Source organism: Octopus bimaculoides, chromosome 9, assembly GCF_046866305.1.
Source record: "Octopus bimaculoides isolate indiv1 chromosome 9, ASM4686630v1, whole genome shotgun sequence".
Lineage (NCBI taxonomy): Eukaryota > Metazoa > Mollusca > Cephalopoda > Octopoda > Octopodidae > Octopus > Octopus bimaculoides.
Genome location: NC_142936.1, coordinates 69908066 through 69930565, shown reverse-complemented (window position 1 = coordinate 69930565; position 22500 = coordinate 69908066).

The window sequence follows — 22500 nt, the reverse complement described above, 5'->3', positions numbered from 1 at the left end:
TTGTGGTATGTAGTCTTTTGCTGCTATTTCTAGCGAGTAGATGTCCTATTATAGGCATCTCTGCATTTTAAATGAATAATACATAGTCTATTGAGTGTTTTTTACCCTCGCTAGACCACTGGTGGTAAATAAAATTTCTAAAATATTTTTTGCTACCCTATAATTTATTAATAATGATAAAATTCTTTTTGGCTAATTTTCTGAAAGAAAATCGGCATTTTTGTATTATCCACCTTTGTTTCTGGTCGACCGCGTTGCTCATTTGTGAAGTCAAAGTTATCAGAACGAAATTTTGCAAACCAATTTGATACTGTCATTAGAATGAAACACTCCATTAATATTCCGAGCTGTCTCTGATGGTGTATTTCCTAGAAAGAACTCATATTTTAAAACTGTACGAATTTCCGACTTATCTATCTCTAACCAAAAATAGCAAAAATCAATTTATAAATACTTTATAAAGCACAAAAGGAATTAGAATAAAGAACTAAATGTCTCAGCTTTCTAACAAAAAATAAAGATTGTCAAATTATAATGATGGCGCAAAATGAGCAGCTGCCAAAGTTTACCATATACCTTACTACAAATTTCATACTTGACGACCTAATATATACAGCAGAATCGTAGCGGGGTCGAAAAAATAGAAAAGCAAATACCACTGCTTTCGGCATTCGATCCGTGGTTCTTTACCTTCTGTGTACACATCCCGCTGAGGGTAACTTTACCTTTCATCCTTGCTGGGTCGGTGAAATGAAGTACTCGTGAAGAACGAGTCGATATAATCAACTAACGCCTTTTCCACAAAATGACTGGCTGGCCTTGTGCTTAGATTAGAAATCATTATTCTCAAATTTCTAATACATCTTCATATTTCACCCGTATAGGGCGGCGAGTTAGTAGAATCGTTACCGCACCGGAAAATGCTTAGCGGCATTTCTTCCGACTTTACGTTCTGAGTTCAAATGACACCAGGTCTACTTTGCCTTTCATCCTTTCGGGGTTGAACACTAGGGTCGATGTTATCGACTTGCTCTCTCCCCAACAATTCCTGGCTTTGTGTCAAAATTTGAAACCGATATTTCATCCATATAAATATTGTTAGAGCTTATAGATTTGTTATATTTTGGAGGAGAAGAATCACTAGAGTGTAAGATAAAAAAACCTAGTAGTATTCACTCCGGTTCTTTGTTCTCTGAGTTCAAATCCAACTGAGGTCAACACTACCTTTCATCCTTTCGGGGTCAATAAAATAAAGTGCCAGTCCAGGGCGGTGGATTGTTGGAAGTGTTAGAGTCAGCCTCTAAAATGCAGCTGGATCTGGCCGAAATAATAGCGAAAGCTCCCTCAAATTACACCCTTTTCAATTAAAAACAGAAGAAAGATATCCAAGTGATGCCATGCAGTATTCCGGATCTCTGAGTTTTGAGTTATACAGGGTGATTCAAAAGTCGCCATACATAGGAACAATTTATCTTTTTATAAGAAACAATTTATAAGAACAGTTTTTTTTTCTATTTAACAGGCTCTATATGGTTAACATTGTTTTGAATACACATTGCAATATGTTTACCCCACTCATTGTGAACTCGTAATAGCACATCTGTTGATACGTGTGCAAAGGAGTTGGTGATGCATTCTTTCAAATGATTTATGTTTTATCTTTTCACGATACATCGTGCTTTTCAAATGCCTCAAGGATAGAAATCAAGAGGGGTCAGATCAAGGGATCTAGGGGATCTTATAAACTGTTTCTTATAAAAAAAAATAATAAATTTTGCTAAGTATGGAGACTTTTGAATCACCCTGTATATTTAGTAGGTGTCCATTTGAACACTTGGTCTTTTGGTCCCTCATTCACTCTGTTGCAGGCTTCAGGGAAAGATTTCTAGTTTAAGGATTTCCTCGAATCAGTCTTGGAGGCCCCCAAAATATAAAAAAGAGTTATAGGTATTTCCCTTTTCCTCACTGAGTAGACGATAACAAACAAACAAAACAACAATACTACTTTCTCTTTCTTTACTCTGAGCGAAGAAGAGCACGGGCCTACTAGGTAAGATCTTTACTCACGAGGGCAACTGAAATAACAGTGCCTTTTCATGAGTTTTTCCATAGAAGAATAGATATTGATATAGACCATCCACACTTCTTGGGATTACAGCACGTAGATTAGAAGGTTTCATTCAATTTTCTCTTTTCAATGTTATCTAACAGGCAGATAACAACAAATAGAAACTAAAAAAAAACAGACAAAAAAAGAATGGCAGTTGAATATACAAGAAAATAAACGAAGAGGGTTACGGAGAAACAATTTAAGAAATAATATGATAAGGAAAGTGTGAAAGAGAAGAAAAAACAAGAAGATAGAAGGAAGGAAGACAGAATTTATGTTTTTCCCCGCCATTTTGTATTAGAACGTTCTTTAGTTTCCGTATCTTTGGGAAGCATTAAAGCTTTATTTGATAGGGTATCCTTCGTTACTATCATTCAACAGATTCTATTGAAAAGTTAATGAGATTTACTGAAATATTTTTCCAATCTAAGAATGCGGGCACCGTAACTACAATACCTATTCGTGATCCTATACAGGAAATAAAATACTTCGTATTGTATGCATGAAAATATGCATGCACGTATGTATCCATGCATGTATGTAAGCGTGTATGTATGCATGCATGTATATATGTATGTATGTATGTTTGCATGCATGTATGTATGCATGTGTGTATGCATGCATGTATGTATGCATGTATGTATGCAGATTTGTATGTATGCATATATGTATGCATATGTGTATGCATGCATATGTGTATGTATGCATATGTGCATGTATGCATATGTGCATGTATGCATATGTGTATGTATGCATATATGTATGTATGCGCACAATCAAATATGTATACATGTATATATGTATACATATGTATACATATGTATACATGTATATATATATATATATATATATATATATACATATGTATACATGTATATATGTATATATGTATACATATGTATACATATATATATATATATATATATATATATATATATATATATATATATATATATATATATATATACATATGTATACATGTACACATGTATGTATTTTCAGACGCACATATTCATATGAATGTAATCTGTATGTCTTCAGTATTAATTTGCTCTTAATTACATTTTGAGTCTTAAAATAAGAGGGATTCATGATAAACAGAGGCATCGATACAGTTTCTGTTCTACGTTGGTTGAATATTTTCCTTCACACACTCTGATACTGTCATAAGACAATTATAAACGCGACAACATGCCTACAGATAAAACAAATATACTAACAGTTAGCAAAGCATATATGAAAAATACTTATTTACGTCAATTTCTTCTAACAATCATCTGTCATCAATTATTACTTTTGCCCTGCCTTCAGCAACAAAAAAATTAGTCCAGATTCTAGTCTATCCATAGGCGCAGGCGTGTCTGTTTGCTAAGAAGCTTGTTTCCCAGCCACATAGTTCGGGGCTTAGCCGCACTGCGTGACACCTTGGGCAAGTTTTCTTCTGTTAATATAACTTCGGGCTGACCAGAGTCTTGTGAGTGAATTTGGTAGAGGGAAACAGAAAGGGGTCCGTCGGATATGTGTCTTTGTGTCTATGTTTGTCCCCCACCACCGCTGGACAACCAGTGTTGGTTTGTTTACATCGCCGTAACTTAGTGGTTGGCCAATAGTGAGCGATAGAATGAGTAAAAGACTTTAAAAAAAGCACTCGGGTCGATCTATTCGACGAAAAATTCTTCAAAAGTGATGCTCCAGCATGGCCGCAGACCTACGACTGAAACTGGTAAAAGGTAATTCATTTAGTAGTATAGCTTTCGGTTGGCCAATACATTGTGAAAGAAATTCAGTGGACGCGAACTGAGCAGAAGACCATCGTTTAATATCTATCTATCTATCTATCTATCTATCTATCTATCTATCTATCTATCTATCTATCTATCTATCTATCTATCTATCTGTACGTATGTGTTTGTAAGTATATGTATATATATCTATATATGTGTGTGTGTTTATACACATATATATTAAAATAAAAGGCAATGAGGGAAAATCCAAAAGAATAGTTTCCTTTGTTTTTCTTTTGTTTTCTTTACTGATATTATTAACTCAATGTTGAATTCATTGGTTTAACCAAACAAATCACTTGCTACCATTTACCGCATGCACGTGAATAATATTTGCCTCTGAATCACAGGTTTACTTGTATTTGGTCTCGAAACATTTTATAGATATGATTCTTTGGTCTTGAAACAGATTCTTTAGATATGATGGACATAGCATTGGAATCTGTCTCATATCACAACCTGCCGTTTGATTACATATATATTGATATATTTACACACACACACACACACACACACACACACACACACACACACACACACACACACACACACGCACACACACACACAAATCTGTCTATGAATAAACATACACTCGCACACACACATATGGAAGGGCATAATGCAAAACAAGGTGGAAAAAAATGGTACTTGAATACCAAAGGTAGAGTAATATGCTTTTATTACTGTGTATTCATCCCACGTGTCCAACGAACCGGATCGTGAAACTCTTAGTGACAGTTTTGTGATAATTTTGAAGCTTTAAGTATGTATATATATATATATAAGACTTAAAAAAAGACACGGTCAATAATTCACTTTTTGATCTATTGCACAAAATATAGGTTGTTCACGGCGGGAAATGTTTTACTCACATGTCTTCTTGAATCACATTCAGGGTACGCAAATGTTTACACTACAATTGATATATTACGAGAAGACCGATGAATTAAATATCAGACAAAGACTATATCATACTATATGCAATAGTCGAATAAAAATTATTAGAGGCAGTGTCGAATAAAGGCATAATGGAAGAAAAAAAGAATCAGAATATTTCAAACCGAGCTCCCACCTTTTTCCCTCAAACCCAATTTCTGAACATGCTAGAGAGTGTACTGAGACTCGTCCTACGTCATTATCCCTGAGTATTTCAACTTATTTTATATGTAAGGCAGCTGAAACGTGTTTCTGTGGATATAACGTCTATCGATTGCAACATTAATTCATTGCAAATATAATAATAATAATAATAATAATAATAATAATAATAATAATACCATATATCTGCATTGTGATATAATAATATTATGTTACATAACATCATATATTATTATATCAATATTAATGATATTTTTGTTATTCTTACAGCGCTTACATGTCTGTAGCTGATTGCTACTCATCTTATTGCTAGTTCTTTCTTTCCAAGTAGACTTTACAACCGAATGTCAAATTCCCATTAACAGAGTGTACCGCCATTAATGGATATAATCAGTCAACATATCAGCTGCAGGGTCGAATTCTTACCGACTCCGTCATTACGAATTTCAGTTTTATAAGTATATACAAGTACAATTGCATATATGATGAGTTCTCCATCTGTTTTGAAGTTGATTATTCATGAAATTCTCGGGTGGAATCAGTGTCACATGATTTGACAAGTTGGATATTTGGATTACGGATGCCCTTCATTCTACGAATTTCTACATGGTTTATATTTAATAGTTTCACTCGAAAGGCTTTGGTGACCTGTGACAATGAGAAAAGACTCTTGTTCCAAGATATCATGTTATAGAATAAAACTTGGGACATCATGATTGGGAAGTGAAATTCTTGACCATTTCCAGATCACTCTGCTATGGGTGAGTATACTTTCTCTCTCGCTCTCTTTCTCTCTCATATATATATATATATATATATATATATATATATATATATATATATATATATATATATATATATATATATATATATACATATATGCATATATCCATACATGTATGCACATACCTACATATATATGTATATATACATGCATATATGGGTACAGGACATAAAAAAAACGTTGAACACAATGAGGAACGAAAACATAGAAAACGAACTTTTTTTCGAACAACGAAAAAAAACAGAGAAATGAGACATGCAACATAAAGAGTATACACCTTCGTCAGTTGTCCCTGTTTCATCTACTCCGCGTTTCTATATATATATATATATATATATATATATTGCCAAGATAAGCTGGAACTCGACCGAGGAAAGAAAACTTCGAATATATATATATATATATATATATATATATATATATATATATATATATATATATATATATATATATATATATATATATATATATATATAATATAAGGGTGGCTTGTTCGCAATTTTACAACCGAAAGGCAGGAATATATGTCACTAAAGTGTCTGAGGGAACTAGTCAGCACCAGTATTGTAGAAATAAGAATTAAAGCAACTCAAAGGCACAAGAAGCACCTTATCTCCTTGTCTTAATGACTGACAAGGGAGGCAAACTCCTTCAGCGCCTAGGCATAGCCAGATCACAGTGATTTCGCATATATATTAATGCTCGTCATTAAGATAAGATGCTTCTTGTGGCTCTGAATTGTTTTAACTTCTATGTCTAGCAATACTGATGCTAACTTGTGCCCTCGGTCACTTTAGTGACATATATATATACATATACATACATACATACATACATACATACATACATATATATATACATATATATATATATATATATATATATATATATATATATATATATATATATACACACACACACACATTTATATATACGCACACATATATACATATATATGCGCACACACACACATATATACACAAACACATGCATATGAATATACACATACTTGCATATATGTGGTTGTGGCCATGCTGGGACATTGGCTGGTATATATATATATATATATATATATATATATATATATATATATATATATATATATCAAACAATGCCCCCGCATTGCCACAGTCTTTGAGCTGAAATGCACAAAAGAATAAAAGAATGAAGTCCGGTGGTATGAAAGGTGAAATATTCATAAGATTTACGGCCGTTTCGCATGAACCATCTTCATTTAGTATCAATTTTTGTACGGAAGAAATTATGAGTACATGTTTACATTAATGGGTATGCACACTGAAATAAATACTACACGGTCGTAATCCTATGAAACTTGTGGTTAAATATATTTACATCTACATCATACCCACTAACTCTATGGTTTTATATACTCATGAAACATTTTGATGAATCGGATCTTCTGGATTCCGAGTAACATGGACGTTCTATATTATACTGTAAGTCGAATCTGTAAGCGGAACTTCCTGCTATAGAAGCACGATTCTATGAATCTTATACTACTCATTTAAAATAGGCAAAAGATAAATTTACAGCTTCAGTGTTATGCAGATTAAATTTCTGACACTTTATTCCATGTATGTAGATAGTAAGTCAACTTATAATCATCAATTAGTAGTTATAGTTTGGCTAAGAGAAGCGGTTTAGATTTCTTAATGATACCAGTTTTAGGAGAAAATACCTTTTTATTAATGCGGAATTAAAGATTTTTGACTCATTTAATTCACCAACACGACGATGACGACGACGACGACGACGACGACGACGACCACCACCACCACCACCACCACATCGTCGACGTCATCGTCAACATCATTATCATCTTTTAATGTCTGTCTTTCACATTGGTATGGGTCGGGCGCTTTTACAAGATGTGACAGGTCGGAGGAGTGCGTCGTGCTCCAGTGTCTGCTTTGGCATGGTTTCTGTAGCTTGATATTGAGCGCCTTTTTCGTGGCACCAGCACTCTTGAGGTCGCCATCTAGCTAGCAAGCCTAAGATTCCCATGGACTGAATGGAGTGATAGTAGAGAGCGAGGCAGCTTTGTCAAGTGATAAAATGTTAGAGAATGAGAAAGGGGCCCGAAACAGGTTTCACATTATAAAAGAGCGGGTAAGAGTAAGTGTTGTGAAGCTGGAAAGAGATAAAGACGGTGGTGACAAGGTGAGTTATTTAATTTATATTCGGAACAGTGAATTTTATTAATATATTGGGTGAGTGTGGGGTAATTATAAAATTACCTCCACCCAATTATGCTTACTAACAAAGCAGTTTCATATATTTTACATAAGTGAAAGTTGTTCTTTGTGCAACACTACTATGTAAAGAAATTTATTCCCCGTTTCATTAATTCAATTCTCTCCACATTCATAACACGTTGTATTATATAATTCAGGTTATCGGCGAATGGAATAGCAGTTTTGATGAGTAAAGACACCATCTCCTCCGGCAAGGTATTTCATGTGGTGTTGTGTAAACTTGATTTAAATAATTTCGTATTTTGAATCCAGGGAGCATGACATTGTCTAAGCAGATAAACTTAATCCCAAAGTCGCAATGCAGATATTGAATTAAAATTTTGGCACAAAGCCAGCAATTTCTGGGGAGTGGGTAAGTCGATTACATTGACCCCAGTGTTCAACTGGTGCTTGTTTTATCGAACTCCGAAAAGATGAAAGGGAAAGTCGACCTCGGCGGAATTTGAACTCAGCGCGAAATTACGCTTAGTACCTTGCCCAGTGTGCTAACGATTCTTATTTCTTTATTACCCACAAGGGGCTAAACATAGGGGGGGGGGACAAACAAGGACAGACAAAGGGATTAAGTCGATTACATCGACCCCAGTGTGTAACTGGTACTTATTTAATCGACCCCGAAAGGATGTAAGGTTAAGTCAACCTCGGCGGAATTTGAACTCAGAACGTAGCGGCAGACGAAATACCGCTAAGCATTTCGCTCGGCGTACTAACGATTCTGCAAGCTCAAATACTACCAAAACTCCAAATTATATATACGTAGGGTTAAAATCGGGCTTGTGAAAGGATACTAAAAAGACTTCACGAGAATTTCTGGATTAAAGTCATGAAAACAGGGTCCCTTAATATAATTATATACATATGTATATAATTATTAATTCAATGTATAAGTTACCTATAAATTTTGATAGCATGCTGACCACCTGATAATAATCATTAACGTGATTTTATCCTTATATTCTATTATGAATTAATAAATAAAATAAAATAATTTAATTATTTTTACTCCTGATCAGAATAGCATTTCCTGCGGGGCTATTTTGATAATATACACGTGGTTGTGAAAAAATTTAGATTTGATTATCTTGGATCTATACGTGCAAATATTTGTATGTAGACGTGTGAATCTGCTTCTTACGGTGGGCGCACATGGCGGAGATGTAAACGGAACCCTCCCCTCTATAAAAGTTTTTTTTTATGGAATCGCACGTTTTAGGCTATGGAGATTCCGATTCTGAAAAATATTTTCAAAAATCGCAACTTCAACGTTTCAATGCTTTAATCTTACGTCGACTCGATCAGGGCCTGAATTGGAAACATAGCAAGAAGGGTGTTTCGTTTAGCTCGATTTGTAATCTCGTCGTTTCAGGTTCAGTTCTGTAGTGCGGCAAATCGGGCAAGTATCTTCTACCATAGTCCCCAGCTGACCAATGCCCTGTGAATATAGCTCGTAATTGGAAACTTTGTAGAAGTTCGCCGTATCTATGTATGTATGTATATATATATATATATATATATATATATATATATATATATATATATATATATATATATATATAAACAAGCCTATCTAGCTACGTACACGCGCGCGCACACCCACCCATGTATATGCGTGTGCGTGTCTTTGTGTTTTTGTTTCTCTTTACTCACACCGCTCGAAAACCGGTGTAAGTTTGTTAACGTCCCTGCAACATTGGTGGTTCAGTAAAAGAATCCAGCAGAAAATGTACCTCACTTAAAAATGACTAAGTACCGGGTTCGATTTGTTCGATTATTCATACAAAGTGGTACTCTAGCATAGCCGTAATCCAACGTCATAAGGCAGCAAGAAAAAAAAGAAAAAGAAAATTAGAATATAAATACAAAACTTACGAAATTCTCGATAAATTAATACAAAAGTTTGCTGTAGTTGCCAGAGTGTCTTGTTATAATTTAATTATGTATTTTCGCCCCAGTTTTTCTCTGGTCATTCAAATGAAATGTTACCTTTTCAATTGTATTTCTATTTGTGTTGATTCACCCAATTTTCTCCCACTTTGTGTGCAGATTTTTTTCTTTAAATTTGATTAGTTTTTTTTCATTATTGTTAAGACATAAAAAAAATAATACAAAAATGTCTATTATAGGCTCTGACTAAACGTTAGTCACGTTCCAAGACGGGGAAAATTCTCTTACCTTATATATAGCAGGTGGTAAGAGTCATAACCATACAGTCTCCCTCCCCACAAAAAAAAGGAAAAAAGAAAGTAAGAAAACGAAAAAGATCAGATATTTCATTAACCTCTTATGTCCGTCAAAATGAACGATAAGGTTCAACAGAAGAAAGATTTAATTTCAACTGGGCGTTGTATTGGTAGTGTAGTTAAGAAATTCACTTTGCAACAACGTTGTTCCAAGTTCAATCTCGCTGCACAACACCTTGGGAATGTGTTTTTTTTATCACACACACTCACACACATAGATACAGACACACACACACATACTCATACACTCACATGCACACGTATATAGGGAAAATAAGGATAAATACAAGTTTATATTAAATCTCTTACACAGCATTCTCCTTCATGATTGTTTGGAGTCCGGCGGTAGATGTTCCAAATGCATGCAAATAGATGCTGAACCATAACGGGTTTTCAGGGAACACTTTATTGTTCTTCTATAGTTCTTCCACAGCCTCGAGCCGACCAAAGTCTTGTGAGTGAATTTGCTAGATGGAAACTGAAAGAAGCCTGTCGTATCTCTCTCTCTCTCTCTCCCTATATATATATATATATATATATATATATATATATATATATATATGCTTATATGCTTACGTCATCGTAACTTAGCGGTTCGGCAAAAGAGAACGATAAATTAAGTACTAGGCTTAACAAAAATTAAGTCCTGGGGTCGATTTGTTAGTCCATCTAAAGTCACTTGAGTTGAAAATAAAGATGATCGATATTGTTGTTCACATCCAGATGAGCCTTGCAGTCAGCCTATGATCAAAAGTATTCGACCTTTGACTATCTTGCATTGTTTTTGATATCTAGTATTACATTGCTCAATATGAACTTCATGTTTTAAGATAGTAATGTGTAATCTCGAGGGAGAATTGGCAGCTAGAGATTATGAGGACAACAGTTAGTTGGAAAAAAAAACACTGTTTAGAAAATGGAAGTCTTTACATACTTCACTGAATACTGAAGTTATTGTAATTTGAAACCCTGTGTAGATGGCGCTGAAGTAAATCAGACTGAGAAAGTGGATCCAAAGGAAAATTAAACGCTCGCGGTCCGATTGCGGAAATGTTTCAGTCGGTAGGATAGAAGACTTTGATAAGATACGACAAAGATGAAAAGAGGGAGAGAAGGTTGAGAGGATAGAGAATTACAGTAAGAAATTTTAAAACATAAGGTGGAGAGAAAGAAAGAGAGAGATATATAAGGTCATGAAATGATAGGAATTTTTCGGAGGACAGTAGTTTTCTGAACATAACATGTATTCAGCATTTTGCTACGGTTTAGGGGTAGAGAGTGTTACTCCCTTGCTTCGAGAAGACGTTATGATATAATAATCTTGTAATTTTTAGCAATCCATGATAAACAATGATCAGAATAATGGAGAAAAAACAGAAACGAAATAAAACAAAAAAAATTATATAACAGTTTACAGAAAATTATTTTCATATTTATATATTTTGCATTCTGACAGTATTATGGAAGCAGAGTAAAATGCATTATGTGAGTATATATAGCATCTATAATTTTATAGTTACACTATGTATTAACAGACTCGACGCATCACGTGAGTATCTCCAGTATTACTAATATATAAATATAATGTACCCACGCAAAATCACACACTCACACATACACACACACACACAGACAGACATACAAAAACACAGACACACACACACATTATATATGTACAAATATGCACACATATATTTTGCAAATACAGAAGGAATGCTGCTTGAAGCAAGAATATATTTGAGTGCTCCACAAACTAGATTTCATACGATATAACTTAATATAATACATTGACTAACTGAATAAAAAAACAATTCAAGATCTATAAATCTATCCCCACATTTCTCGCTTTCTTCCTCTCTCCCCATCACTTTCTCCTCTCATTACACACACACACACACACACACACACAAACACACACACACACACACACACACACACACACACACACACACACACACACACACACATGTATTGTTCGGAGACACAATATTGCTGAATTTGTCAAAGATCTTGAAACTAACATTTACAATTCAACACAGTTCCATTATATGTTCTGGCATTACATCAACCCCATAATTAGATATAAATATAGTAATAAAGAATAACACGTATATCATGTCACTATGCACAACTCTGAAGCAAATGCATTTTTATGATCGGTAATAATGAATGTCTCCACACATATTAAATAACTATAGCCAAATCCTTTCTCGGACGAGATTTTGAATATTCATCCATGAAAAAAACAAAAAAAAAACTTTAGATAAGGAAACGCTATGCGTAAACAACGTTAGTTAATAATGGGTACACTTACAGATGGATAGACCTGCCACAGAATAATGCGAGAAAAAATTTACATCCACTGATACAAAAGATGTAACACCCACAAAAACATCTTCATTTGCAACACATAAAGACATTTATATAAAAAGTAAAATCTATCGAAACTCAACTTAATATCAATGACAGCGAAATTTCCACTGCTTTTCATAGTGACTCTCTCAGATATGCCCTCAACTGCCCGTTGATGTATATTCTTCAAGGAATGCGACTAGTTTCCTTCTGACTATCCGTTCCATGACTTTGTTGATGTGTGAAGTCAGAGAGATAGGTCTATAGGCTTTGTCATCTGCTCTGCTTCCCCCTTTAAGGATTGGGCATATTATTCTCTCCTTCAGCTTGCTTGGCAGCCTGCCATTTGCAAAAAAGCTCTGGAAGGGAATCTGTAGAGCTTTTGCCAGAGCACACTTACACGATTTGAGGAGGATTGCTGGGAAACCATCAGGACCGGCAGTTGAGTTTGGGTCCACCTCATCTATGCTTAGTAGTATATCTTCTTCGCTAATGTCGATGTATTCCATGGTAACTACCACGCTGGTTATAGGTGAGGCGACAACGAAATCTATTGGTTCGTTCACTTGTCTGTGTTCCAACAGGGTGGTAAAGACACTTTTGAACTGATCATTCAGTACCTCACTGATCCTGGTTGGACTATCTGTGAGGGAGCCATCCTTTTGGAAGAGGGGTCCTATCTTGCAGCGTATTATACATAAAAGCGCAGGAGTGGCTGCGTGTTAAGTAGCTTGTTTTCCAACCACATAGTTCTGGGTTCAGTCCCACTGTGTGGCACCGTGGGCAAGCGTCTTCTACTACACCTTTGGGCCGGCCAAAGCCTTGTGAGTGGATTTGATAGAAATATATATTATTCCACTGCTTGGAATCGAACCAATCAGTGACCTGAATAATAGTAATAATAACAACAACAACAATAATAATAATAATAATAATAATAATAATAATAATAATAATAATAATAATAATAACATCGAAAAATACCTTAGGAATGAGAACCCAGGTTCAAAATTTCCCCAAGACACCTGATGAAGGCTGGAGTGTATATCAACCGAAACGTTGTGTTAACAACAAACAAAATGACAAATATCCGCCAAATATAAATAATGTAAATAATGTAGGTATGTATTTGTTAACAGATTGCACATTATATATATATATGCGTATGTATGTATATATATATATCTATCTCTCTTACATGCGCGCGCGCACACCCTCACACACACACACTCAAAGAAAAACAGGTGAGTACTTTTCTTGTTACTATTTCTGTTGGCCTAAGATTAATGGAAAGCATTCATATTCAACTTAGATGGAAAGATGTCAGGTGTCAATTATTTATTGAATAACGTCATATTTTATTTCTCTTTAATCTCTTGAACTATTCCTCATCACTGAAGCAGTATTTCGATGTATAAGCTGGCGCTTAGCAATTGTTTTTTGAAACGAATGAAGAAATGATTTACGACTCACAAGATTAATTCATTCGTGTGTGAGAGAATTTTATCTGAATACTATAAATTCAGAAAACTATGCATCAGCCTTCCTCTATCTGTATTTACTCTGTTCTTAAACACTCCTGCAGTCAGGTAAATTAGGTGGCAGGTGCTTAGTGATTTCAAAGATACAACAAAACATAACGTGATGTAGTATGAATTAGTTGTACTTCAAGCAAAACCACACCCTCTCTCTAGTGAAGCTTCGCAATTCAATATTGTGAGATTTCTAAGCGATGGAGTAAATGGATGGCTGAGTAAGTAGCTGATTAGAATACTTTGCAGTATTTAGTCTCATACCTTTACGTTCTGCGTTCTGCTCCCGCCGGATCCAGCTTAAACTTTCATTTATAAAAATATATACTAAGTATACGATTAGTCCTATTAAATTGACTGTATCCTTCATGTCACAAATTACACTGGTTTACAAAAACTTTTTTATTTGCTTTGAAGCAAGGATGTAAATAGGAATTTTTTTTTTTTACTTATTTTGATATGGTGAATTCAATTTTGCTAACAGTTTTGTGCTATCACCTCTAGATTTTTTGCTTGCAGATATCTCATTTTAATTATACTGCATATAAATTCAAAATATAATGTGTTTATTTCATCTGTTACAAAGGCATATTACAGAAAAAATAGCACAGATACAGAACATTGATGAAACTAAATTCGATAATACAATACACACAAATCATAGTACAACAGAGAGTTAGAAGTGAGTGTTTTTGATGATCTTGTATACTTTGCTTCCGGGATGTCATGCAAGAGCATCCAACAAAACTCCCCCATCATGCTGGGGTTCCACTTGCCTTGGTAGTTGCTCCCCATCTTAGTAATATCTTGGTGGAACCTTTCTCCATGCTCATCACTCGTTGCTCCGAGTTTCGGAGGTAAGAAGTTGAGGTGGGAGTGGAGAGATGAATTTTGGGTGACGCTTGCTCTCCCTTAAGACTGTAACAACTTCTCGATACACTCTTGGTAATCTAGTACCCATGTGTTATCAAGGAAGCCGTGGCAGACTGACTTAAATGCTTCCAATGCTCTCAGTTTCTTTAAGGTAGGAAGCTCCTCAAAGTCCTTATCCTTCAGCACCTCTCGGGTTTGAGATTCGATGAACATGCCCTCCTGAACTAATGATGACTTTGTAGACAAAATTTTCATTGGACAAAGCTCTTTTATGGGTTCTCGAGTCCAACGATTCCCAGTGAGAATTTTAAGCTATACAAACTAGAATACATTATATAGTGCTCTCCAAGGCGGCGAGCTGGCAGAATCGACTTTACCTTTCACCTTTCACGGTCGATCGATAAATTAAGTACCAGTAAAGTATTGAGGTCGATGTAATCGACTAGCTCCCCCCACATATTTCAGGCCTTGTGGCTGTAGTAGGAATGATTATCTAGTACTCCCCAGACATACAGCAGTTACCAGTATCTTATCGATGAAATTATTCATAGCCTGGTAAGTTAGATTGTCAAAATTTAGATATAGATGACGACATACACCGGAAGTTCTCAACAAGAAAGAAATTTAATGTTTCGAAATGGCGGAGATTGGAATCAACATTCAATATAGTCTGATATTCTGTAGATTATGTATAATCTGTAGAATTGAGATTTGTCTTTAATTTAATATGTCACATTCAACAATGTTTATTGAATGTCAGAGAAGTAACTGAAAAATGTTTAAGTACTTTATCTGTGGAAATATTCCATTTATATATTCATAAAATTTTAAACCCATCCTGAATGTTAAAAAAGGAGGTCGGTGATACATACATACATACATACATACATACATACATACATACATACATACATACATACATACATACATATATACATGCGAATGCATATCTTTTTCTAACTTATAGTTCCTTAGATCTCTCCTCCTCTTTCTTTCTATCTCTTCCTTCTCTCCATATATATTTATTTATTTAATATGGAACGTATGTGTTATCATCTAAAGCGAATAAATGAGTTAATATATTATTTAGAGCAAAGATTTGTCAAATGATTCTATAAAAACAGCTGAATCTACATTTGTTGAAGATTCATTCTCAACATCAAAGAAAGACATAGACCTTTTTGATCACCAAAAGATGATGCTGGTTTCAAAAGAGTCAATCCACGAAATGAGGTATTTAATAAATGTAGAATTTGTCTAAGAAAGAAGAGATTCAACAAGCTGAATAAGAGGAAATCTCTAAGAGAAATTCGAACACGAAGTCAGAAAAATTATGAAACCAAAGAGGTGTTGTCGTACAAATAATTTTTTGCAAAATTGTTTAAAATCTCTTTGAGGTTTTTAAGAGCTTATCTTATTTATCTCGCATAATCTTATTTTGCGTTACGAAATATGTGCTTATGAAATAAGTAATTTTGCTTACTATATCTTTATATAATAACCGATATAACTATTGGCTGGTTGGTTGGTTATTTGATTTCTCCAGACTCGCTTCATATCGCATAGAGAAAGGAGAGAGAGTGATAGAGTGATACGAGTGAGTGTGTGTGTGTGTGTGTGTGAGAGAGAGAGAGCTAGCATAAGAAATGCAGGCAATGGGCAATAGAATGCTATACACATTTAGCGAGAGAGAAACAGTCACAGAGACAGAGGATAAAGAGGAGAGGGAGTAAATTACAGAGTACTAATGAGAAGAATTACATGAATGAGAATTTTGTTTTTATTTAAATTTATTCTAAGGTAATATTTTTGTTTTGAAAACTAGTGTTCCTTTCATCATCTTGTATAAGCACCGAGAAGTTTGGTAAAATTTAAATTATAATTATTGTATGCATTTCATATTCACTACGGTGACAAAGCACTCTTCAAAAGTTATCCGCCATGACTGGTAATTCTATAGTCAATACATAAAACTGAAGTATTTACTTAGATAATTATCGTATCTTAAACATTTAAAGTTTCTAACCAGGTAGATGATAATAAGCAAGCAACACTTCGCAGTACACAAAAAATAACTTTTGAACTTTTCACGGCATCTTTTGCTGCAGTTTTCCCTAAAAAGATAGTAAAATATAATAAATCATTGTTAATTCTGCATTTTATCAATTTATCAATCACAAGCAATTTCAAATATTTATTGAAACGTCTTTATCAGTGTGTACAACTTCACAGATTTGTACTTTTAGCATTTTACTGTGAACTATATATTCTATTACACAGATGAGGGAGTTTTGATATTTGAATTAATATCAAGATAAATCTATTTTGTGTAAAAGTTTATTCGTTCGAATGATATATTTTGAATTAATTTCAGAACTATTATATCACTGACAATGCAATCTATAAAACGTAAACAATAGAAACTAGAGATCTGAAGAGATGTCTGTAGTGGAACAAGGGGCAAGCTCTTAGCGTACTGAGACTACTGTGTGGTCTCAATAGACATTAATGATCATAGGAAAATAATGAACAACACATTTTCTATTACATCTCATACATATATGTGTATGTATTGTACAGACAAACACACACACACACACACACACATACACACACACACACACACACACACACACACACACACACACACACACACACACACACACACACACACACACACGTGCTCAGAGAAAAAGTAGCAAGAAAGCATATTCTTTAAAGTGCACGTAGACATCTGTATAGAAATATTTTTAGACTTTACAATGGAATATAGAGAACTCAATAAGAGCCATAGCTAACCTATAATCTAATACATATACTGCCATTAGAAACGTCTTGTATTCTGGCAAAAATACAACTCGCTCTGACCATGTTAAAGTTAATGGAAACCATGATACAGTAAAGTGTATGTTCAAAGAAAGCATAAACAACGTATAAGTAGAGTGATTCGTTTGCTCACAGTAAAGAAGGAAAATTAGCTTCTTTATTTTGAGAAAGTATATGATAGACTAGTGTATTATCCAAGGAAATATCTAATAACAGTTTCCTATCTTGAAAACTTGCAGTAACGTCAACACACCAAAATGATTTCTGGTTTTGACAGTGAATAAATAAAGTGAGAACAATAGAATTTAATAGTTTGTGTGATTTTATGTAGCTTTACAAAAATTTGGAAGGCATCCTACAATTGAAAAGTCGTAAAATAACCACTTGCTTTCAGTTTTCTAAAAATTGTTTCTTGAACATGTTTTAGTATTAATTTCTGCAAATGAAACAAATATATTCTAGATATTCTTTGATATTTTACAGCAACAATTTTCGCACTTAGAGATATATTCAGTAGAAAAATAACATTTCAAAGCTTTTTATTATTCATTTATGGAAGAAGATAATAAAGAATTATACAACTGTTTTATTACTGACAATGCTACGCTCGTGATAATTCGGTAACACAAAAGTAAAAACATACAGAATTACTTTGCTAAACAAAAACACTACCATTTGTTACCTGAAATATTTAATTATTTATTATGTACATAATACAATCTTCAAAATGAAAGAAGCTTCTCTGTATCAACTAATCTTGTCCTATGAGACTTAGTGTCTTCTTGAAGACAAATATTTAATTCTTATATCGGCACAAGACCGTTTGTAGAAAAAGTGTTACATCGCTGTTTGAATCAACCTTCTTATATTATCTCTTTTTAATAGGAGCCGGTTTGAATATTGATTTCAAACTTTTGCCACAAGAGTTTCTGGGGAAGGAGCTAAGTTGATTACATCGATCCCTGTATCCAACTGGTTCTTATTTTATCGACTCCGAAAGGATGAAAGGCAAAGTCGATCTCGGCGGAATTTGAACTTAGATCGTGAAAACGGACGAAATGCCATTAAGCATTTTTGCCCGGCGTGTTAACAATTCTGCCAGCTCGCCGCCTTAGAGCCAATATAAATACTGGTTGTTTTCTCTAGTTACTCTTTACATGAGAGAGAGAGAGAGAGAGAGAGAGAGTAAACGAAAGAGGACAAGAGAGAAAGAGAGATACAGAGAGAGTTATAATAAGAGGTGTAGGATGAGTGCAAGTATTATGCTTGGTGGCAGATAACGAGTAAAAGAACACTATACGCACACACAAAGTGAAAGAGAATCAAAGACAGAAGAAGAGGGAGATGAAGAGGTAGGAGAAGGAAAAAGTGACAGAGCATTTAAGGCTGGAGATAGAGAAAATACATCAGCAATTAGCATACTCATGATCGAATCTGCGGAACGTATTAAGAATGAATATAAACGTCTTTGTTTCGTTTTTCTTTTCAATTATATTTGAAGATAATAGATAGTTTCCTTTTCAAAATTATTATTCATAAATACCAAGAAATTTGAGATAAAAGTTAAATTATAGTCATTGTACGTATTCAATATTTCCTGATATCTGTATGGTGGCAAAAATATGCTTCCAAAGTTAACTGTCATATGATGGGTAACACTGTAGTATAACTATAAGTTACTTTTTCACATTAAATGACTTAATGCTAAATAGTACAAAAGACGGATCTTTCCCCTTTGAACGGCACATCGAGAAATTAATTTTTTGTAACTAAACACTTTCAAACTTCGGACACTGGTAGAATGTGTCATATAAAGCTTAGAAGAGGTGATTATTAACGAAGGAAACAGCTCTACACGTGCATGCTACTTACTTATGTGATCATATAAATATGGAAGGCAAAGTCACACTCAGCAGAATTTGAACTCCTGTTCTACGAGATGATATTTTGTAAGCAAATATTCTTTTAAACCCTTCAAGGGGGTGTCCCAGCATCGGAGAAGTCCAATGACTAAAAGAAGTTAAAGATAAGAGATAAAAGAAAAAAGAAAGATAAACACATTCGTTAAAAAATGTGGAGGAAAACAAAAAGAAAGTCAATAAATAAAGTAAAAAATAACAAACAAAAGTATTAGCAAACAGTAGCAGCAATATAAGATTTAATGCTATGCTTCGTACTACTTCCTCTTTACCGAGACAAAACTATTTATTACTTTGCGTTTGTAAACGACAATCCGACACCTTATAATGATGTGATATTATCTTATTTTCTCGTGATATTTGTGTGACGTGCTTTTTTATGTTTCATTATTGATTGTATCTTTTTTTTTTCTATCTTTTAAACACTAATAGAAGAGCATAAAAGACTAAGACTACGTTGTCTGATATCTGTGAAAGCATAAAAACATATACAACGGGGGGAGGAAATATTTCCGGACACTTACATACTGGTAGCTTTCCGGTTACCTAATTTACTTTATATACACACACACACACACACGCACACACACACGCACGCACGCACGCACGCACGCACGCACGCACGCACGCACGCACGCACACACACGCACACACACACACACACACACACACACACACACACACACACACACACACACACACACACACACACACACACACACACACACATCATACATATTATGACTAAACTATTTGTAATCTGAGTATTGTCTCCATAGAATAGCAATGAATCTCGCATACACATATTTACGCACGCTATCACGTACGTTCATGTATATTATATATATATATATATATATATATGCACACAGACGCACACATCTGTGTGACCATGTTATATATATATATATATATATATATATATATATATATAATTACTTTGGCTACAGCTTGCCAAGAATTCAATTTCAGTATATGGCTCTCAGCTTATACATAAACCTATATGCATATGAAATGTGTTCAAAAATATCCGACTTTATTTTTTCCCGTCAAAACTAATGCAGCATGGTCAAAATCTTTTGGGTGGAAGGTGACCCCACTCTTTATGCATATGCTTAAAATTTTCTCCACCGCTAGGCCGCATCAGTTCCCGACTGTTACGCCTAGAGGACAGATGTTTAGTGTACCACGTATAATTTTCGCTTCATCGAACTCATCCAACAGAGATATTGCAGCAAGTTTTAGCCAAAAGCATGGTGATAGTCAAACTCAAACAATCCAAAAGATTCAGCAATCTTTTGGCGATGATACCATGGGAAAAACTCAGATGAGGGAGTAGTAGAACCGCTTCAAACATGGCCGCACTTCATTCGAGAGCAAGGCTCACTCAAACAGACCTTGAAGCCGAAACGAAGAGCTGATTGTGTAGCTCATGAAGTGAGACTAGGCACATGATCAGTGGATTTCAATTTTAACGGAGAATTTGTGCATGCGAAGATTGTCAGCGAAATTCTTCCCCAAAGTGCTGGTAGGCCAGCAGAAGATAGCTTCGCATGGAAATCGCTCGAGATATGCTGGATTGTGTAAACCACGAACCAGACTTCATGAAGACCATCATCACCGGTGATGAGACATGTGTTTATGGTCTCTGCTCGATGCGTTCGATCATCTTGCGTGAAAACGAAAAGCCGACGAGCGCACTACACATCTGTACATTAGGTGTAGCAGCTGGAACTGACGCGGACCTGAAGGGTAGCCTAGTCATGTCAGAAGAGATGGCGGTAGTATCGTTCCGACGACAAATGTTCCTACTATTCAGGAATACAATAACAACTATCGTGATTAAATTTAGAAAGCCATGGGAAGACAAACTTGTCATTTTCACCAGCTGAAGGAAACTAAATATCAGAACTTGACCGATGAGGCACTTGTCAAGAGATTGCATGCGGTCTCAGTTCCTACTGAAGTCAACTGTCGCAGCTTCCCAGCTAGATCGGTGCTCTATTACCTGTAAAAGATTGTTTTGAAACCCAGACAACAGAAGAAAACCACCAAAGAGATAGGCATGACTGCTGAAACTAACTGAAGATGGCGACCGCAGATAGAACCTTTCTGCAGGTGAAGGCTAATTTAGTCCTTGCTGTCAAACTCAGGAGAAGCGTACAGATTAAGAAGCGAAACACTATTGACCCTGTTTTACGTGCTGATGGTGCGGAGGGTTTCCGATATTGTGATGGGTTCGGAAGAGCCTGCAATACCTCTGGGTATCTCCTATAGTTTCTGCGTAGAACAAAGTATTCACTATATTTATTTCATCATCTCCTAAATGTTGTAATTCTCTCTTCACACGCTCTTAACAGCATTTATAGGAAAAAGACCGTACCTTACAAGTTTTAAGAAACCTTACAGAGTTTTGTTATGAAACCACAACTCCGGATACTTTTAGATCTTCAGCTTTTAGCCTGTATGTCTAACATCTCTTGTAAAACGGTTGAAGTTGTATACAGAGTTGTTTTGAATTGCTCTCTATAGTAACAAATTTTAAAAAAAGGGCATTAAGGCGTAAGTTCTTAGGTTTCTTTTGTGTGGAAGTGTACAAGAAATTTCTTCTCATGTTTAAACCAAAAACTGTGCAGATCTAGCCCTAAATTGGATAATTACATTGTCATTTTTTCTGTTTTGTATTAGATAAGTTTTCAAAGAAAG